The sequence below is a fragment of the Glycine soja genome, chromosome 20, assembly GCF_004193775.1.
Source record: "Glycine soja cultivar W05 chromosome 20, ASM419377v2, whole genome shotgun sequence".
Lineage (NCBI taxonomy): Eukaryota > Viridiplantae > Streptophyta > Magnoliopsida > Fabales > Fabaceae > Glycine > Glycine soja.
Window position 1 is genome coordinate 33,980,701 of NC_041021.1, and position 21,330 is coordinate 34,002,030.

Below are 21,330 nucleotides of genomic sequence, written 5' to 3' on the forward strand. Positions count from 1 at the left end.
TGTTGGGGTTGTTCTGTTTTTTTGTTGTGCCATTTTCGTTTGTTTCTTTTTCAAGTTTGAAAGCAAAACTGGATTTGAAGGTGTGAGGCTCTGCCTTGGTCGTTTCTTTTCGAACTTTTATTTGCATGTCTGTGATTTTCATTTTTATTTTCCAGTTTGGTTTTGTTCTATTGTTGGGGTTGTTCTGTTTTTTTGTTTAATGTCTTTGCGTTCAGTTTGGTTACAGTTTGTATGTGTGTTAGTCTTTTTCGTTGTTTTTCTTCTTTGGTGCTTTGTTTACTAACTTTTATATTGTGCATGTCTGTGATTTTACAGTTTTTCTTTGGTTGACAAGTTTCTTTTGGGGTTTGCTTTTCCTCCGTTGCTGGGTTTGACTGTGAGAAGAAAAGGTAATGTTTATGTTGTGCATGTGTGTTTTAGATTTCATTTGGCTTTTGCTGGGTTTGTTATGATTTTTTTGTCTTTTTGTTTTCTTCTTCGGGTGCAACACATGTGTGGTTTACATGTTTGTTTTTTTCCTCGAAAAGGAACTGTTGTACCATGTGTCTGATGAATAAGCTAGCTTGCATTGTTTGATTGGACAGGTGGTTTGGGTCTTTTGCAGAATGGTGTTGGCCGTTGTTGTGTCATTTTCATTTGTTTCAGTTTTCAGTTTGAGAACAAAACTGTTTGTTTGGTTGGTCGTTTGTTTTCTAACTTTTATGTTGTGCATGGCTCCTATATTATAAAAGAGAAACATAGGAAAATTACTGGTGTGACCCTTCTTAGAAAATTGGCACCTGTCCCTTTCGCTGGGTTTATTGTCATTTTGATGGGTTTTTGGTTTGTCCCGAGCTTCTACATGTGGGTGCTTTACGTGTTGATTTTTTGATTCGCAAGTGGTTTACGTGTTAAGCAAGTGGTTTACATGTTAATTTTTTTTATCAGCAAGGAATTTTTGTGCCATGTGTTTAATGGCTAAGCTAGCTTCCACTCTTTGATTGAGCACATGTTTTGGGGGTTTTGTGCAATGTCGTTGGTTGTTGTTGTGTCATTTTCGTTTGTTTCCCAGTTTGGTTTAGCTCTGTTGTTCGGTTGGTTGTGAGAAGAAAAGGTAATGTTTTTTTTGTTGAATGTCTTTGTCTAATTTTTCTATTGTGCATGACTGTGATTTTACATTTTTCCTTTGGTTGAGAAGTTTGTTTTGCAGTTTAGTTTTGTTGAGGTTGATTGGGAGAAGCTAAGGTAATGTTCATGTTGTGCATTCTTTGCTTGAGAGGTTTGTTTTATAGTTTGTTTCATTTTCAAGTTTCAGAGGAAAACTGTTTGTTTGTTTGGTCGTTTGTTTTCTAACTTTTATGTTGTGCATGGCTGTGATTTTCCTTTTTGTTTCCCAGTTTGGTTTAGCTCTGGTGTTCGGTTGGTTGTGAGAACAAAAGGTAATGTTTTTTTGTTGAATGTCTTAATCTAATTTTTCTATTGTGTATGGCTGTGATTTTGCAGTTTTTCTTTGGTTGACAATTTTGTTTTGCAGTTTAGTTTTGCTGAGTTTGATCGGGAGAAGCTAAGGTAATATTCATGTTGTGGATTCTTTGGTTGAGTAGTTTGTTTTACAGTTTGCCTTTGTTTGGGTGTTAGTTTTGAGTGTTGCAGATAAAAATTATACTTTTGTGCCCAAGTTTGGGTTTGGCTGAGAGAAGTTGAGGTTTAAGTTGAGGATGACTGTTTTTTGTATGGTTTGTTAACTTTGGTGCTAATGGATTCTTATATGTTAATTCTGTTTAGTCACATGTGCAGATGTTTTGTCCACATGTTTATTTTTACTGATTTATATGGAGTTTATTGTGGTCTATGTGTGCTTTGTGAATTTTCTTCTTTGTTTTGTTAGTGACAAGCTGTTAGCTTTGGTTTGCAGTGGTTGAGGTGGTAGTTTAGTTTTTTCGCCGTTTGACTATATGCTTGGTTTTTAACTGATGTTCTGTTTTTCTTGCAGTTGTTGTTCAGGGTTTGCGATTATAAAATTATGGCACGTGTTGCTGATAAAATAAAATTGATCGATGGATCAAGGGAAGCTCTTAAGCTTTCTGTAAGGATCACTGATCTTTGGTTCATTGGGATTCCCGGAAAGACTGAACAAGCCGAAATGGTGGTTGTTGATTCTGATGTATGTTTTTGCCGGTTTTTTGAAATTATAAATTATGTTATTATATTATTGGTCATTCAATGAAGTATTTATATGCTTTCTATATTGTAGGGAGACGAAATCCATGCTGTTTGCAAGCAGGATCAGCTGAAGTCTCGCAAGGCTGATTTGAAAGAAAATTTGACTTATGTGATGCATAATTTTAAAGTTATCAAGAATGATGGGAAATTTAGAGTTTGTGATCATGAATATAAATTATGTTTTACTGGAGTTACTGTTGTTAGGCAATGTGATATGGAACAGTTACCTTTTAGGAAATTCAGATTTGTTAATTTTTCCAGTGTCATTGCTGGTCATTTTAAAATTGGACTCTTGGTCGGTAAGATCGTTGTTTGCAATTTGTGGATTGATTTTGACTGACTTGCTTATGGCTTTTCAAGTAAGATACATTTACCTTGTGGTTGTTTTAGATGTTATTGGCGTGGTTGATGAAGTGGTATTCCAATATGAGTCATCCAAAAATACGAGGGTTGTTTTGAATTTAAAGGATTTGAGGTTATCTTTTACAATTTAATTTGAGTGTGTGTGATTGTTGTTTGTATCTGATGATGATTAGCTGCTGATATACTGATACATTAATTGTTGTTTCCTTCTGATAGTGGACAGGTGCTATCTTGTACACTCTGGGAAAATTACTGCTTACAGTTTTTGTCTTATTTGGATGATATTGAAGATGAAAGGCCGATCGTTATTCTCTTGACTCATGCTAGGATTAAGGAAGCACAGGGTCAGTGTAATGTTAGATTTCTCAATTTCCATGCTTACTTGATTATATTTTTTTTGGGTCTAATCTGTAGGATCATATCCGGCATCGGTCAGTAATTCTTTCAAGGCGTCTAAACTCATGATCAATGACCTCGTGCTGGAAATTCAATAATTTAGAGAGAGGTATTTTGGTAATGTGTTACTTATGTGATTGTAATTTCAAAATGTTAAATATGTAAGTAATGTTTGCTGGGCTTTTGCATTTGTTGTATTGTTATAACCTTTTAGATTTAGGGATCGAGGTTAGATCAATTTTGGCGCCTATTGGACAAGGGAGTTCACAGGTTTCAGGGTCATCTCAATTATAATCAAAAAATGCATTTCTGTCAAAGACTGAAGTAAAAAATATCTCTCAGATTAATGCCAGTTTAGAGGTGATGTTCTTATTCATTTGTAGCTTTTCTTTGTAGAAAATCTAATGTCAGTTTCTTCAAACAGGAGTATGTTTGTGTTACTGTCGCCAAGATTACAACTATAGTGATGGACAACTATTCATGGTGCTATCCGGCTTGTGGTCAATGATATAAAAAAGCTGACATGCAAACTGTGCCGTTCACATGTCCGTGTGGCAAAGAGAATGATCAACCTGTACTGAGGTGATTGATTCACTGTTTAATTAGTATGACGTTCATCAGCTACTTTTTCTTATGCTGGTATCTATATTGGCAGGTATCGGGTTGAGGTGATGGTTAATCACAAGGGTGAACAAACCAAATTTTTTATCTGGGATCGTGAATGTGCACAATTAATTGGTTAGTCAGCGGATGAAGTCAACAGGCTCAAAATAGAAGTATGTTATTGTATTGTCATGCAATTTTTTTAATTTACACTGAACATTTGTTACCTTGCTATCGATTTTCATTCTTCTTTTTCTGCGCAAGGATGGGGATGTTGATTTAAATGCCTCTCCTCAAGCACTAGATAGGCTATTGGGTTGTTTCCTTGCATTCAAAGTGAAGGTGCAACCAAGGTTCAGGAATTCTGTTGTTCTTAAATATTCAGATGAATCAGACTTGATCAATGCTGTGCTAGATATGATTCCCGATAGTGAGGTTGTGTTTTGTCAAATCTATTTTAGTTATTGTGAGTGTATGCATATATTCCATTTGTTTTTAACTGTCGATTCATATATCATGTAGCCATGTTGCAAGATCAAGAATTCAATACTTGAGTCGACTGATCCTACAGTGCTTGAATTTGTGAGCTAACATTGTCTTTCTCTGTTTTTCTTGGTGTATGTTGCAATGATGGCAACAAAATTTAGCTGACTCATCAATCAATATTTTATGCAGCAATCTTTGTCTATTACCGCTGATCATGATCGGTCAATGCTTGGCTCAAGTGAGCCTACAGAGCTTGAATCTGTAAGTTGGGATTGTCGTTGTGGGTTTTTGCTGGTGTATTTTTGGATGATGTCAACAAAATTTAGCTTACTGATCAATTAATATTTTATGTAGCAATCTATGTCTGTTACCGGGGGATCATGACCCTCTTCTCAGGATTCCATTGACACCAACTAAGCGCGTATCTTTTGATGAGTTGGATAATGAGCGAAAAAACTTTCAGATTTCACCTACTGAAGTTTCCTCGAACAAATTAGCCAAGCATTCTCAGCCTGAATGAATTATGTTGTTGACATGTTGCCTTGGATGTTTTTTGATGATCGTATGGTCAAATTGTAATATTTACCACGTGTTGGATCGAGTGGCCTCAGAATAATTAAGAAGGGGGGTTGAATTAATTATTCCTAAACCTTTACTAATTAAAAATTACTCTTTTAAGGCTTTTACAAAATTGTTAAGAGAATGAGGAGTAGAAGAGAAAACTTAACAGAAAGTAAAAGCAGAAATTAAATGCACAGCGGAAAGTAAAAGAGTAGGGAAGAAGGAAACAAACACACAAGAGTTTTTATACTGGTTCGGCAACAACCCTCTCTTGTTCTCAGTCAAACCCAAGTAGATGTACCCTCTACTTGTACCACAAAGGATGTACCCTCCAATGTGTTGAGACAAAGATCTCAGGCTATTAAACCTTTGATACTTTGTGAATGGGGATACAAAAGAATTCTCAGGCGGTTAGTCCTTTGAACACTTTTGTATTAGGGAAATGGAAGAATCAAAAGAATTCTCAGACTGTGTCGTTTTGAATTCTTTGACAAGGGAGAAGGGAGACACAAAAGAATTCAGGCGGTTAGTCCTTTGTTCTTTTGGAAAAGGGAGAAGAGAGACACAAAAAGAATTCAGATGGTTAGTCCTTGGCGAATTCTTTTTGGCAAAGGGAGAAGAGAATGAAAAGATGAATAGCACAAGTTTTCAAGGTTTGGAAAACCAGAAAATTTCAGAAAGCTTTTGGTACAAAGAAGAAGAAGTTCAAAGAGATTTCAAGGCTTGTAAAGGATTGATTGGAAAAGCAAAATTATTCAAGATATGAAATGAAAAACAAAGCCTTGCTTTTATAGACTCTCCATGTCTGGTCAAGAAGACCATTCAGAAGAGTTATAACTTTTAGAAAAACTTAAAACCCATTTGAAAAAGTCAAAACCTTTTTGAAGAGTTACATCTTTTGATTTTTCAGAAACAGTCACTAGTAATCGATGACCAAATAAGTGTAATCAATTACACAAAACTTTTGAGTGAAAGGATGTGACTCTTCACATTTAAATTTGAGTTTCAACGTTCAAGGGCACTGGTAATCGATTACCAAAACATTGTAATCGATTACTGCCTTTTGAAAATAATTGGAACATTGTAAATTCAGTTTGAAAACTTTTTCAAACTTATTTTGCTACTGGTAATCGATTACAACAATATGGTAATCGATTACCAGAGAGTAAAAACTCTTTGGTAAAGGTTTTGTCAAAAACTCAAGTGCTATTCAAAGTTTTGAAAAAAAAATTTAATACTTATCTTGATTGAGTCTTTTCTTCATTCTTGAATCTTGAGTCTTGAATCTTGATCTTGATTCTTGAGATCTTGAATCTTGATTCTTGATTCTAGGCTTTCTTCTTGAGTCTTGAATTCTCCTTGATTCTTGAACTCTTAACTTGTTCTTGATTCACTTGAGATGTTCTTTGATCTTTGAGCTTTTTGTTCATCACCTTTGTCATAATCTTTTGTTGTCATCATTGTTATCATCAAAACACCTTTGAATCACATTCACCATGAAGCCTTGCTTCTACAATCTCCCCCTTTTTGATGATGACAACTTCTGAAATCAAGAAACACACACACACTTTTTCCTAGTCGATCACTCTCATAAATTCTCCCCCTTTGTTTTTGAATTTATGCTTATCTTAAAAATAAGTTGATTACTCATGTGAATTTTTGATTTAATCCCATTTCTCTCCCCCTTTGGCATCAACAAAAAGCCAAAGTGCGTATCAAACAAATTTAATTTAAACATCCATACGATGTTCATAAAAAATATCAAACAAATCATGAAGCAAGAAACAAGAACCATGAAATCATGAAGCAAACAACCATGCATAGATTAATTATAAACTCCACATAGTCAAATAATATACTTAATATTGGTCCAAACATACCATGCAAATAAGGAAATAATAAATTGTTCAAATACCATACTAATATAGCCAAAATACATGAGAATAGAAAACAATCAAACAAGATATCATAACCATTCATCACACTAAAAATATAATACTTCATAGAATGTCATATAATCAAGAAAGTCATTCATAATAACCAAATAAAAGTACATACCACTAGTCATATATCATCAAAATAATTGAGTTTAAAACTCATAACCGTAAACAACCAAGAGCAAGTAAATATAATCATCATGTTCAGTCATACTAATCAAATAATAAAAGAAATACTAAGTATTTAAATGTCATAAAAACATACCAAAATACAAGGATTAGAAACAAAATATAATCATTAAACAAGAAAAGAGAAGCTTATAGAAATCAAACACGATAATAAATTATCCTCATATTATAATAGAAGCATGTGCATAAATAACAAATAAGTCATAAGTCATCAAAACACAAATCATTTGTCTAAGTTAGAAAGAGTATTTGGTTAGTGGTTTTGTGAAGATGTCTGTAAGTTGATTTTTAGTATCTACAATTTTTTTTAAATACAGTTACTTTTTTTTTAAGACTAAGTGCTAATTGACTACCAACACTTACCAAGATGAGTTTTTGTTAATATAGAAGGTTCTATCATATCAAAATAATTTTGTTTGAAATACAATATAATAATTTTGAAAAGCATAAAAAATATTTTGAACAATCAATCAAGTAATTCAAACATATCAAACAAGAATCATACAAGGATTGAAGGATATAGATAACAGGCATTATCAAACATTCAGATTTGTTAAAGATAATTTAAAAACTTAGAAAGTTCAAAGAACTCAATCAATCATGTAATCATTATTTTCTCTAAAACCTACATGCTCAATATCTTTATCATGCTCATGCTTGATAATACATTTTTCATAATCAAAAAGATACTTTATATATGAAAATTCTTATATATAAAAATAAATAAATATAACATAATGGATTTAAAAAAAAAACTTTATGAATGAACCTTAAGCAAGTAATTCACATGTCGTATTTAAAAATTATACAAGAATCATACAAGAGATATAAAACCATACATAACCATTCATAAATGACTAATCACATATCACATCAAAAATCATGCATAATCATTTTAAAATTATATTATCAAAATAATCAACATAACTTTTTTAAAAAAAATCATAATAACTCTCAAACACAATCAATCATCAAACATTTCAAATTAATTAAATTTAATTAACAATCAACTAACTATGCACAATTCTTTCAAAAATTCAAATTTCAAATTTTTAAATTTCAATTTTAAATTTCAAATTTCAAATTTCAAATTTTAAATTTTAAATTTTAAATTTTAAATTTTAAATTTTAAATTTTAAATTTTAAATTTTAACTTCCAACGTTTAATAACTTCCACTTCTAATTTTTCAACTTCCATTTTCAACTTTCAACTTCTAGTAACTTCCATTTTCAACTTCCAACTTCTATTTTCAACTTTCAACTTCCAATAACTTCCAAATTTTAATTTTCAAACTTCTAAAAAGTTGGACACAATTTCCAAAGAAAAAAAAATCAATCATGTATATTGAAATTCTTTTAAACTAAATATAGTTAATTAATCATGATAAATTTTAACATAAGTATCAAATAACAATCATCAACACATATCATGGTAATTATTTACTTAATTCAATTAATATATCATGTCAAAACAAACAAAACATAAGCAATTCAAACATTAATCAATTTAAACAAAATTAAATTTATCATATATATTCAAAATTAAAACTAAATATCGTTAATTAATAATTGTAAACACAATCAAACAATTTCAACAATTATTTTCTATTAGCCACAAACAAATAAATTAACTGAAAATACTACTCATACCTTAATTCATAGAGATGGCTTAGATGTTACCTCTTTTGAGATTTTATTGATATTGTTGTCGTCGTATGTAACATGTCCACTTTTGGGGGAAATGGTTGTAAACTTGGATACATCTCCCATCATATGCTTGGAACATCCACTGTCGATGTACCACTTCTTCCTTACAGAATCTTCTTTGTTGTTTTCATGAGATTTTTTCATGAGACAAAAGTTGACTTGGTCTTCATCATGATCTTGGAATAACCTGTTCCTGAAAATACGTTTGAAAAACAAAGAATCTAAAGAGGCCATTAATCTTGAAGTTGTCAAACTTTCTACAAGAAACCTGCTCTGATACCACTTGTTGGATCGAGTGGCCTCAGAATAATTAAGAAGGGGGGGGGGTTGAATTAATTATTCCTAAACCCTTACTAATTAAAAATTACTCTTTTAAGGCTTTTACTAAATTGTTAAGAGAATGAGGAGTAGAAGAGAAAACTTAACAGAAAGTAAAAGCGGAAATTAAATGCACAGCGGAAAGTAAAAGAGTAGGGAAGAAGGAAACAAACACACAAGAGTTTTTATACTGGTTCGGCAACAACCCGTGCCTACATCCAGTCCCCAAGCGACCTGCGGTCCTTGAGATTTCTTTCAACCTTGTAAAAATCCTTTTACAAGCAAAGATCCACAAGGGATGTACCCTCCCTTGTTCTCTTTGAACCTAGTGGATGTACCCTCCACTAGAACTGATCCACAAGAGATGTACCCTCTCTTGTTCTCAGTCAAACCCAAGTAGATGTACCCTCTACTTGTACCACAAAGGATGTACCCTCCAATGTGTTGAGACAAAGATCTCAGGCTGTTAAACCTTTGATACTTTGTGAATGGGGATACAAAAGAATTCTCAGGCGGTTAGTCCTTTGAACACTTTTGTATTAGGGATAGGGAAGAATCAAAAGAATTCTCAAACTATGTCGTTTTGAATTCTTTGACAAGGGAGAAGGGAGACACAAAAGAATTCAGGCGGTTAGTCCTTTGTTCTTTTGGAAAAGGAGAAGAGAGACACAAAAAGAATTCAGGCGGTTAGTCCTTGGCGAATTCTTTTTGGCAAAGGGAGAAGAGAATGAAAAGATGAATAGCACAAGTTTTCAAGGTTTGGAAAACCAGAAAACTTCAGAAAGCTTTTGGTACAAAGAAGAAGAAGAAGTTCAAAGAGATTTCAAGGCTTGTAAAGGATTGATTGGAAAAGCAAAAGTATTCAAGATATGAAATGCAAAACAAAGCCTTGCTTTTATAGACTCTCCATGTCTGGTCAAGAAGACCGTTCAGAAGAGTTATAACTTTTAGAAAAACTTAAAACCCATTTGAAAAAGTCAAAATCTTTTTGAAGAGTTACATCTTTTGATTTTTCAGAAACAGTCACTGGTAATCGATGACCAAATAAGTGTAATCGATTACACAAAGCTTTTGAGTGAAAGGATGTGACTCTTCACATTTAAATTTGAGTTTCAACGTTCAAGGGCACTGGTAATCGATTACCAAAACATTGTAATCGATTACTGCCTTTTGAAAATAATTGGAACATTGTAAATTTAGTTTGAAAACTTTTTCAAACTCATTTTCTACTGGTAATCGATTACAACAATATGGTAATCGATTACCATAGAGTAAAAACTCTTTGGTAAAGGTTTTGTCAAAAACTCAAGCGCTATTCAAAGTTTTGAAAAAACTTTTTAATACTTATCTTGATTGAGTCTTTTCTTCATTCTTGAATCTTGAGTCTTGAATCTTGATCTTGATTCTTGAGATCTTGAATCTTGATTCTTGATTCTAGGCTTTCTTCTTGAGTCTTGAATTCTCCTTGATTCTTGAACTCTTGACTTGTTCTTGATTCACTTGAGATGTTCTTTGATCTTTGAGCTTTTTGTTCATCTCCTTTGTCATCATCGTTTGTTGTCATCATTGTTATCATCAAAACACCTTTGAATCATATTCACCATGAAGCCATTGTTTGTTCAAAATATTTTTTATGCTTTTCAAAATTATTATATTGTATTTCAAAACAAAATTATTTTGATATGATAAAACCTTCTATGATGATAAAAACTCATCTTGGTAAGCGTTGATAGTCAATTAGCACTTAGTCTTAGGAAAAAGGTGATTGTGTTTTAAAAAAAATTTTATAGACACTAAAAACCAACTTGCAAACATCTTTACAAAACCAACCAAAGACTCTTTCTACACCATTAGAAGAGAATTAGGACTTCTAGATGCAAATGACTTAGACAAATGATTTATGTTTTGATGACTTATGACTTATTTGTTAATTATGCACATATGCTTATAATATAATGTGAGGATGATTTATTATCTTGTTTGATTTTTATAAGTTTTTCTCTCTTGTATGAATACATTCATTGTATGGTTATCCATTTTTATATAATTTGACATGATTAGATTTTTGTCAAAATTATATTAATATGCTAAAATAATTGAGATAAGTAATGAGTTACCATGTATGTGTTCATAACTAATTTTTGTTACTTAGAATTAAGTTTTGATTCTCTGATAATAGATTTAGATTATAATTATATTTTGTTTTTTAAAACCTTGTATTTGTCTATGTTTTTATGACATTTGAACACTTTTGTATTTTTTTTAATACTTGTTTAGTATGACTGAACATTATGATTATATTGACTTGCTCTTGGTTGTTTATGATTGTGTGTTTTTAAACTTAATTACTCTAATGATATATGACTAGAGGTATGCACTTTTATTTGGTTATTATGGATGACTTTCTGGATTATATGACATTCTATGCAGTATTATCTTTCTAAAATTGATGAATGGTTAAGATATCCTGTTTGATTGTTTTTCTATTCTTGTGTATGTCACTTATGTTGTTTTTATATATATATTTGATCTATTCATGTTTCTTGCTTCATGATTGGTTTATATTCTTCCATGATTGTCTTGTGAATGATTAGTAGTATATGTATGTTTCATACTTGTTACGCACTTTGGCTTTTTGTTGATGCCAAAGGGGGAGAGAAATAAGGATTAAATCAAGAATTCACATGAGTAATCAACTTATTTTTAAGATAAGCATAAATTCAAAAATAAAGGGGGAGAATTTATGAGAGTGATCAACTAGGAAAAAGTGTGTGTGTTTCTTGATTTCAGAAGTTGTCATCATCAAAAAGGGGGAGATTGTAGAAGCAAGGCTTCATGGTGAATGTGATTCAAAAGTGTTTTGATGATAACAATGATGACAACAAAAGATGATGACAAAGGTGATGAACAAAAAGCTCAAGGATCAAAGAACATCTCAAGAGAATCAAGAACAAGTCAAGAGTTCAAGAATCAAGAAGAATTAAAGACTCAAGAAGAAAGCCTAGAATCAAGAATCAAGATTCAAGATTCAAGATCTCAAGAATCAAGATCAAGATTCAAGACTCAAGATTCAAGAATGAAGAAAAGACTCAATCAAGATAAGTATTAAAAAGTTTCTTTCAAAACTTTGAATAGCACATGGTTTTTTGACAAAACCTTTACCAAAGAGTTTTTACTCTCTGGTAATCGATTATCATATTGTTGTAATCGATTACCAGTAGCAAAATGAGTTTGAAAAAGTTTTCAAATGAATTTACAACGTTCCAATTGATTTCAAAAGGCTGTAATTGATTACAATGTTTTGGTAATCGATTACCAGTGCCCTTGAACGTTGAAATTCAAATTTAAATGTGAAGAGTCACATCCTTTCACTCAAAAGCTTTGTGTAATCGATTACACTTATTTGGTAATCGATTACCAGTGACTGTTTCTGAAAAATCAAAAGATGTAACTCTTCAAAAAGGTTTTGACTTTTTCAAATGGGTTTTAAGTTTTTCTAAAAGTTATAACTCTTCTGAATGGTCTTCTTGACCAGACGTGGAGAGTCTATAAAAGCAAGGCTTTGTTTTACATTTCAACAATCTTGAACACTTATTTCATACAATCCTTTACAAGCCTTGAATCTCTTTGAACTTCTTCTTCTTCTTTGTACCAAAAGCTTTTTGAAGTTTTCTGGTTTTCCAAACCTTGAAAACTTGTGCTATTCATCCTTTTCATTCTCTTCTCCCTTTGCCAAAAAGAATTCGCCAAGGACTAACCGCCTGAATTCTTTTTGTGTCTCTCTTCTCCCTTTTCCAAAAGAACAAAGGACTAACCACCTGAATTCTTTTGTGTCTCCCTTCTCCCTTGTCAAAGAATTCAAAATGACACAGTCTGAGAATTCTTTTGATTCTTCCCTTTCCCTAATACAAAAGTGTTCAAAGGTCTAACCGCCTGAGAATTCTTTTGTATCCCCATTCACAAAGTATCAAAGGTTTAACAGCCTGAGATCTTTGTCTTAACACATTGGAGGGTACATCCTTTGTGGTACAAGTAGAGGGTACATCTACTTGGGTTTGACTGAGAACAAGAGAGGGTACATCTCTTGTGGATCAGTTCTAGTGGAGGGTACATCCACTAGATTCAAAGAGAACAAGGGAGGGTACATCCCTTGTGGATCTTTGCTTGTAAATGGATTTTTACAAGGTTGAAAAAAATCTCAAGGACCACAGGTCGCTTGGGGACTGGATGTAGGCACGGGTTGTTGCCGAACTAGTATAAAAACTCTTGTGTGTTTGTTTCCTTCTTCCCTACTCTTTTACTTTCCGCTGTGCATTTAATTTCCACTTTTACTTTCTGTTAAGATTCTCTTCTACTCCTCATTCTCTTAACAATTTAGTAAAAGCCTTAAAAGAGTAATTTTTTAATTAGTAAAGGTTTAAGAATAATTAATTCAACCCCACCTTCTTAATTATTCTGAGGCCACTCGATCCAACACCACGTCGCAGTTTTTGTGGTTTTTAAACTCTTTGCATGGAGGACGTTGTTGGAACATTAATTTTCGTTAAATAGATTTTGTAGTTGCAAACAAAATTGGTTTTTCCCTCTTTGATTAAATGAAACATTAGTTTTTTGGGACTTTGCATTACTCTATTTGTTAACCCTATGATGAAATTCCAATATGTGGATTGTTGTTGTCAAAATCTTAATGGATGTAATCAATTCAAGTTAGCTGATGAATTAATTTTGTGTCCTCTGCTCAGTGCTAATCAAAGAGACATTGAATACAAGCATTGTTTCGATTCAATACAAGGATGTTGATGAATGTTAACGAGTCAAGATAACTGATAAAGACAAATTGAATACAAGGATTATTTCGATTTATTACAAGAATGTTGATATATGTTAACAAGTCCAGATAACTCATGAATTAAGGTTTTTTTTGAGGGAATTACGCATGAACTAAAATATAAGCTGACATTTACTAATTAAAAACTCAGTTTTTTGACTACTCAAATATTAATGGTAAGTCATTAGAATCAATAAAATAGGAAATTGCTATTGCACAACTAATTTGGAAATTTAGTATAATCAGTACTAAGTGAGGACAAATTCAAGGCAAGGATTATTTCGATTCTATTAGAGATGATAATTGCAAATATGACACATTGATTAATCAAAGAGAGATTCGACAGCGTTCCATATCAAAGTTTTCTCTACCCTGCATCTTTAGTTGTAGTTTTGTGTTGTAATTTCAAGTTGATGCTAAATTTTTTTTATTACAATGATAATTGTCAAAATGTCTAATCACATTTAATCTAGCAAACACAGATTTGATATTTGCCATCTCTTGCCTTATGTCAATTAAGATTTGTTTATTAAAATTTAGGCATGAATCTTTAGCTGTAATTTTGGATGCCAAAATAAATCTGTTCATTAATTATGAAATCCATTATATAAAAACGTCAAATCACATTTAATCCCCCAAATCGGCATTTCATATTTGGCATCTCTTGCTTGATGTCAATTAACATTTGTTTATTAATTTACAAAATATTCCATCCTTTGTTGTAAATTGCGTTCTGAATTCTTGACCTCTAAAAGTGCAGATCTGTTGCATAGTCGATTCTATATCCAGAACTTACTCCTCTATATACAATATCTTTATAGCTGAGTCTGATCATTCCTACATGACTGATTTTCGAAACTACTTTAATTCAAATTGCATGTTTAATTTTGTTTTTATTACACAATTGAACATTTGGAATTACTTTGATGTATAATTTCGTCTCTGTGTATTTCAAATCTTTATTGTGGTGAATTGATATACCAAAAAGCTTCATTGATATCAACTGCAAACATGCAAAAAAATGTACATGCAAATGCATATACCTCTGGTAAAGCCAGAATGTATAGAAAAGGTATCCTTAAAAAAAAAAAAGGCTCAGCCTGACAGATCACATGAGGCAAATATAGATTCCACTCTGAAAGATATACAATGTCATGGTGAGAAATTATAAATAAGATGTTTTCTTTTATAAAAACATTAATCTGTTCAACTTGACTTAATTTGTCTCTATTCTTAACTCATGACAGCTAATTCATTAGAAGATATAAATTCTAAATCTCCACAAGGTATGATGATAGAAAATCCTTACTCACTTTTTTGCCCAAATTCTAATATTATCAATTATATCTAACGTAAATTGTTACAACATCTGATTCTAATTCTTTGTCTGACGATGAAAATTGCGAATCCAATAGTAATGAACCTGCAATCGATACTGAAGGTAATAATTATAGCTCTGATATAACGTTAACGATATCAACTTATATCCTTTAAATTAAATTCCACTATCTCATTATACAATTTCAGGCTATTCTGACTTAGGTGATCAGGCCATGGAATGTAGACATTGCAATGCAAAAATGTGGTATGATGAAAGAATTTCAAAAGATAGAAATACAACAAGTCCAAAATTCACCTTATGTTGTGGAGATGGGAAAGTTGAGCTTCCGTTATTACAAAATCCACTGAAATATCTGGAACGACTTCTGTTTGATGGTAAAGCAAGAGATAGTAAAAATTATCAATGTAACATACGGACATACAACATGATGTTTGCCTTTACGTCTGCTGGTATTAAGCTAGACAAATCAATTAATGAAAGTAGAGGACCTCCTACAATTAGAATTCAGGGTCAACCATGCCATCGAATAGGCAGCTTATTACCAATGCTTGGAAAGCAACCAAAATTTTCACAATTGTATATCTTTGATACGCAGAATGAAGTTGAAAATAGAATTAATACAATGAGGTAGTACTTCTTTTGTTTCTTTTATTATCAAATATGAAGAATTCTAATTCGGAAAGCATGTTTTGTGACACCAATGGATGTATTTTTATATTGTTTTTTGCAGTCAACATGTTGAAATTCAACCAGAGATTGTTTCAACTTTAAGTCAAATGTTGGATGAGTACAATGTCCATGCAAAAAGTTTTAGAATGGCCAGGGACAGATTGACAGATAGTCAAGTCGATAATGTAAAATTGAGATTGATAGCTGCACGTGAGAAAGATGGTCGTACATACAATCTCCCAAATGTTTCTGAAGTTGCTGCTCTGATTGTTGGTGATTTTGATCCAGACTCAAGAAGGGATATTATTGTTGAAACTCAAAATGGAGAATTACAAAGAATCCATGAATTACACTCTAGCTATCTAGGACTCCAATACCCTTTACTCTTCCCTTATGGTGAAGATGGATATAGACCTGATATACTTCACCGTTGTACACCTAGCAGCACAAAAAGGAAGAGAAATCATCTAACGATGAAAGAGTGGTTTGCTTATAGACTACAGTCCAGATCAAATGAAGCACACACTTTGTTGCATTCTAGAAAACTATTCCAACAATTCATTGTTGAAGCATACATGATGGTTGAGTCTGAAAGACTTAGCTACATTAGGAACAATAAAAAAAACTTAGAGTTGACAAGTATTGTAGTTTACAAACATCATTGAATGCTGGAAGCAGTAAAGGCTCTTCTAAAGGAAAAAGAGTGATTTTGCCGTCAACCTTTGTTGGTAGTCCACGTTATATGGACCAACTTTACTTTGATGGTATGACAATATGCAGCCATGTGAGTTTCCCAAATCTTTTTATTACTTTACCTTGTAATCCAAATTGGCCTGAAATCCATAGAGTACTTGCACCTTTGAATCTAAGAGCAACAGATAGACCGGATCTTATCTCACGTGTTTTTAGATTGAAGTATGAGCAGATGCTTTTTGACTTAACAAAAAAACACCTGCTTGGAAAAGTGGTCGCATGTGAGTATGCCATTAATATGCTTCTTAAAGTTACACATTTGTTTATTGCTTTTCATGTTTCCTTGATATAATATAACTATACAGAATTTCTATATTACTGTTCCACTATTAATACAATCAGCTAACAATTGCAGATATGCATACAATTGAATTTCAAAAAAGAGGACTTCCTCATGTGCATTTATTGCTATTCTTACACCCAGATAATAAATATCCATCTTCAGATGACATTGACCACATAATATCAGCAGAAATTCCTTTGCATGAAAATGACCCTGAACTCTATACATTAGTCCAAAATCATATGGTACATGGGCCATGTGGAATTCTCCAATCTAAGTCTCCATGTATGAAAGAAGGCAAGTGTAGCCGTTTTTACCCTAAAATGTTTCACCCTCAAACTATTTTAGATTCAAATGGCTATCCAATCTATCGTAGAAGAAATGATGGCCGTACCATTTCAAAGAATGGAGTTATTATTGATAATAGATATATAGTACCTTACAATGCAAAATTGCTGAGGAAATACCAAGCACATATAAATATTGAATGGTGTAATCAAAATACTTCCATTCAATATCTATTTAAATATATAAACAAAGGTTATGACAGAGTCACTGCTGTTGTTATTCATGATGCTAATGGTACACTTGAGAATGCTATCAGTCAAAATGATGAGATTAAAGAATATGTGGATTGCAGGTAATATTAATTCAACATGTATACTTAAGCTACTCATTGTTTCTTTAATTAATTCTTTTAATTATGAATTTTTTATGTCAGATATATTTCTCCATGTGAAGCTACTTGGAGAATTTTTGATTTTCCAATACATGCTAAAAAGCCTTCTGTGGAGAGATTACATTTTCATCTGCCAGGACAGCACAATGTTCTTTATGAAGATGATGATGATATAGATGTGTCGCAACCTACCCTTCGGCGGGAGGGCGACGCGAGACTCGCGGGATGCGTGTTCCATGAAAGGAATACGCGCGGAGTCGCCACCAACGTTTATTTGAGGAAAACGTCGGAAAAACCGGAAAAAGACGCGATCTACGAACTTTTAAGTGAAAGGTTCGGGAGTTGTATTTACGCACGGGGAAGGTATTAGCACCCCACACGTCCGTCCCAAGGGACGGCAGCCTTTAATCGAATGTGCAAACATGACTTTGATTTTTACGTTCCCTTTTATGTCCTTATATCCTTTATACCCTTTATATTTTTTCCTTTTTTTGTGGTCGACAAGGGTGTTTCCCTTTGCTCCTACGTATTCCTCAATTTTGGGATGAGAAAATCAGACCTACGTAGTTCTTTCGGAACAAAGTGTTTGGTTAAGTTGTTTTTGTCTTTTTTTGCAAAATATGTTGTTATTGAACAAAAGGTCATTTAAGGTGTTGGACCATTAAACGGTCTTTTGATTTTGAAAGGAGAGAAACGTTAAGGCGTTGGACCATTAACGATCTCTTGTTTTTGAAAGGAGAGAAACGTTAAGGCATTGGACCATTAACGATCTCTTGGGGTGGTCGACAAAAGCGGGGCTTTTGCTCCTACGTATCCTCAATTGCGATGAGGAAATCAGACCTATGTAGTTCTTGCAAAAGCGGTAAAGTTACATGTTGATTTTATGCTTTTGAACGGTCCATGTTAACCGATAAAAGCAAAGAGGACCGTTTAAGGCGTTGGACCTTAAAACGGTTTTTAGTGATTTTCGAACAAAACTTGATTTGTGAGTCTATTTTAGTCTTAGTTTCACTTTGGTTATTAATCAATTCATTCAAGGAAACTTCCAAAGAAAAACGTCCGATTGATTTTTTTAATTTATTTTATTGAAAGATATTTTGATTATTTTATTATTATTTTTCAAGATATTTTGATTATTTTATTATTATTTTACTTTTTTTGGTTTAACCGAGGTTATAGCGTGAACGATCGGTTAGATTTCATTTTAAAAGTGATTAAATGAGATTACAACACAAATGATCGGTTGAAATTCATTTTATCATTTATTAGATGAGAAAACGGCTTAAATAAACGGTAAAAGCGCGTTAAAGACGGAAGAAAAGAAATCGAAAATAAAGATGAAAGCTTAAAAAAACAAGAAATGAATTGAAAGTCTCGGATTCGAAAACTTACCCGTTGAAGAATGAAGAACGGATGAAGAACGATGAAGAACGGACGAAAACCTTCACGGATTTGCTTACGGAAACATCTCGGAAGCGTTACGGAAGCACCTCGGCTTGGATTTTCTTCACGGAAACAAGTTTTTTTCACCCAAAATAGCTGAAATACATAGCCAGGGGGCTGAGGGATCCTTAGAACAGCCCCCTTCAGCCTTTTTATAGGAAAAAGGGGGAGGAGGTTGCCGCCCAGCTCGCCCAGGAGGAAGCAACCCAGCTTCAAAAAACGTTCCGGAAGGCCCAATTCAAAATTTCAAAATTGCTATTTGCACCCCCCCAATTTTGATGAGTTCACCCCCCTTCTTTCATAATTTACGGAAAAGTTATGAAAGCCTTACGGAAGCATATAGGACTTGATTTTCTTCTTTTTTTTCTCTTTCGTCTCACCCGTATTAAGTTAATTATGCTTATTTAGAGTTATGGGAATTTTACGGAAGCATTACGGGTGTCCCGGAAGCCCCGGAATCCCATTTTTCAATAAAACGGGGGGTGTGGTGGCCATCTAGCTCGCCCAGGCGAGCTAGGTTACTTCAACCTTAAGCAAGAAATTGCCCAGAAACCTCTAGAAGGGCCCAGATTCGAAAATTACTGTTTGCACCCCCCCATTTTACTAAATACACCCCCTTTGGCTTTTTTTTGGTGATTCTTTTTTCGTAAAGTTACGGAAACTTACGAATTTCGTAAAGATACTTGTTTTCTTTTCGTAATGTTACAGAACCTTGCAGATTACATAATCATCCCCTTTTTGACTTACGGAATGTTACGGAACCTCACTAACTACGCAACGATGCTTCCATTTGATTTCCGGTGTGTCACGGAACCTTACGGATTGTGCATCAATATTTTCTTTTCTTTTTCGGCATGTCCCGGAATTTCACAAATTGCCTAATGATGGGTGCCAAGCACCTCACATGGACCAAAGAAAAGTCGCATGTCATCAAGCAAAGGTCCCCGGACGAAATTAGGGTATGACAGTTGCCCCTCTTTACTTGTCTTTTATTGGAAATAAAAGGAAAGTAAAGATAAGACACTAATTTCGTTCCTCTCGATTGACGAGAGTCGCGGGTAACCATAAAATTTCCGCATGCAAATGACTTGTTGTTCCCGGAATTTCACAAATTGCCTAATGATGGGTGCCAAGCACCTCACAAGGACCAAAGAAAGGTCGCATGCCATCAAGCAAAGGTCCCCGGACGAAAATTAGGGTATGACACTAATTTCGCTCCTCTCGGTTGACGAGAGTCACGGGTGACCATGACTTGTCGTTCCCGGAATTTCACAAATCGCCTAATTATGGGTGCCAAGCACCTCACAAGGACCAAAGAAAGGTCGCATGTCATCAAGCAAAGGTCCCCGGACGAAAATTAGGGTATGACACTAATTTCGCTCCTCTCGGTTGACGAGAGTCGCGGGTGACCATAAAATTTCCGCATGTAAATGACTTGTTGCTCCCGGAGGAACAAAAGGTGCAGAAGACTATGTCAGTCTCTGCATGCTATCAAGCGTTCTGTCTTACAGATAGCAAAAGAAAGTTTATACGGATTACCACTCGGGTATTTCCGCGTATCATCGGGCCCGCCGCCTCTGGATGACACAAGGGTGCAGATAACCGTAAGGTATCTCCGCGTGTCATCGGGCCCGCTGCCTCTGGATGGCACAAGGGTGCAGAATGACCAAATTTTGTCTCTGCTTGTCATCGGGCCCGCCGCCTCTGGATGACAAAAGGGTGTGGATAACCGTAAGGTATCTCCGCGTATCATCGGGCCCGCCGCCTCTGGATGACACAAGGGTGCAGATAACCGTAAGGTATCTCCGCGTGTCATCGGGCCCGCCGCCTCTGGATGACACAAGGGTGCAGAATGACCAAATTTTGTCTCTGCTTGTCATCGGGCCCGTCGCCTCTGGATGACAAAAGGGTGCGGATAACCGTAAGGTATCTCCGCGTATCATCGGGTCCGCCGCCTCTGGATGACACAAGGGTGCAAATAACCGTAAGGTATCTTCGTGTGTCATCGGGCCCGCCGCCTCTGGATGACACAAGGGTGCGGATAACCGCAAGGTATCTCCGCGTGTCATCGGGCCCGCCGCCTCTGGATGACACAAGGGTGCGGATAACCGCAAGGTATCTCCGCGTGTCATCGGGCCCGTCGCCTCTGGATGACACAAGGGTGCATGTCACATGACCTCAGGGTCAGTATGACAAAGATTATGGGGCGGCCGACAAAAGCAAGGCTCTTGCTCCTACGTATCCTCCAATGAGGAACTCAGACCTACGTAGTTCTAGATAACTTGTGAGACTTGAGAAAGTCTCCACTGGAAGATGCTGACATCTCCGGAAAGGGCGCAGATGACCACATTGGCCTCTGCTCATCAATCACACTTGGGGTCACTGAATAGCGAGGTGCGGATAACCGTAAGGTATCTCCGCAGGCTACCAGCTCTTGGATCATGGTAACAAAAAGCGGTGCGGTCGACAAAAGCGAGGCTTTTGCTCCTACGTATCCTCCAATGAGGAACTCAGACCTACGTAGTTCTGGATAACTTGTGAGACTTGAAAAAGTCTCGGTGTTTTCTCCAC

General features: G+C 34.4%; 1 pseudogene; it reads left to right on the forward strand.

Moving 5' to 3' along the window:
• Window positions 1–21,330, forward strand: part of LOC114402015 — an 81,370-nt pseudogene that overhangs the window by 41,418 nt on the left and 18,622 nt on the right.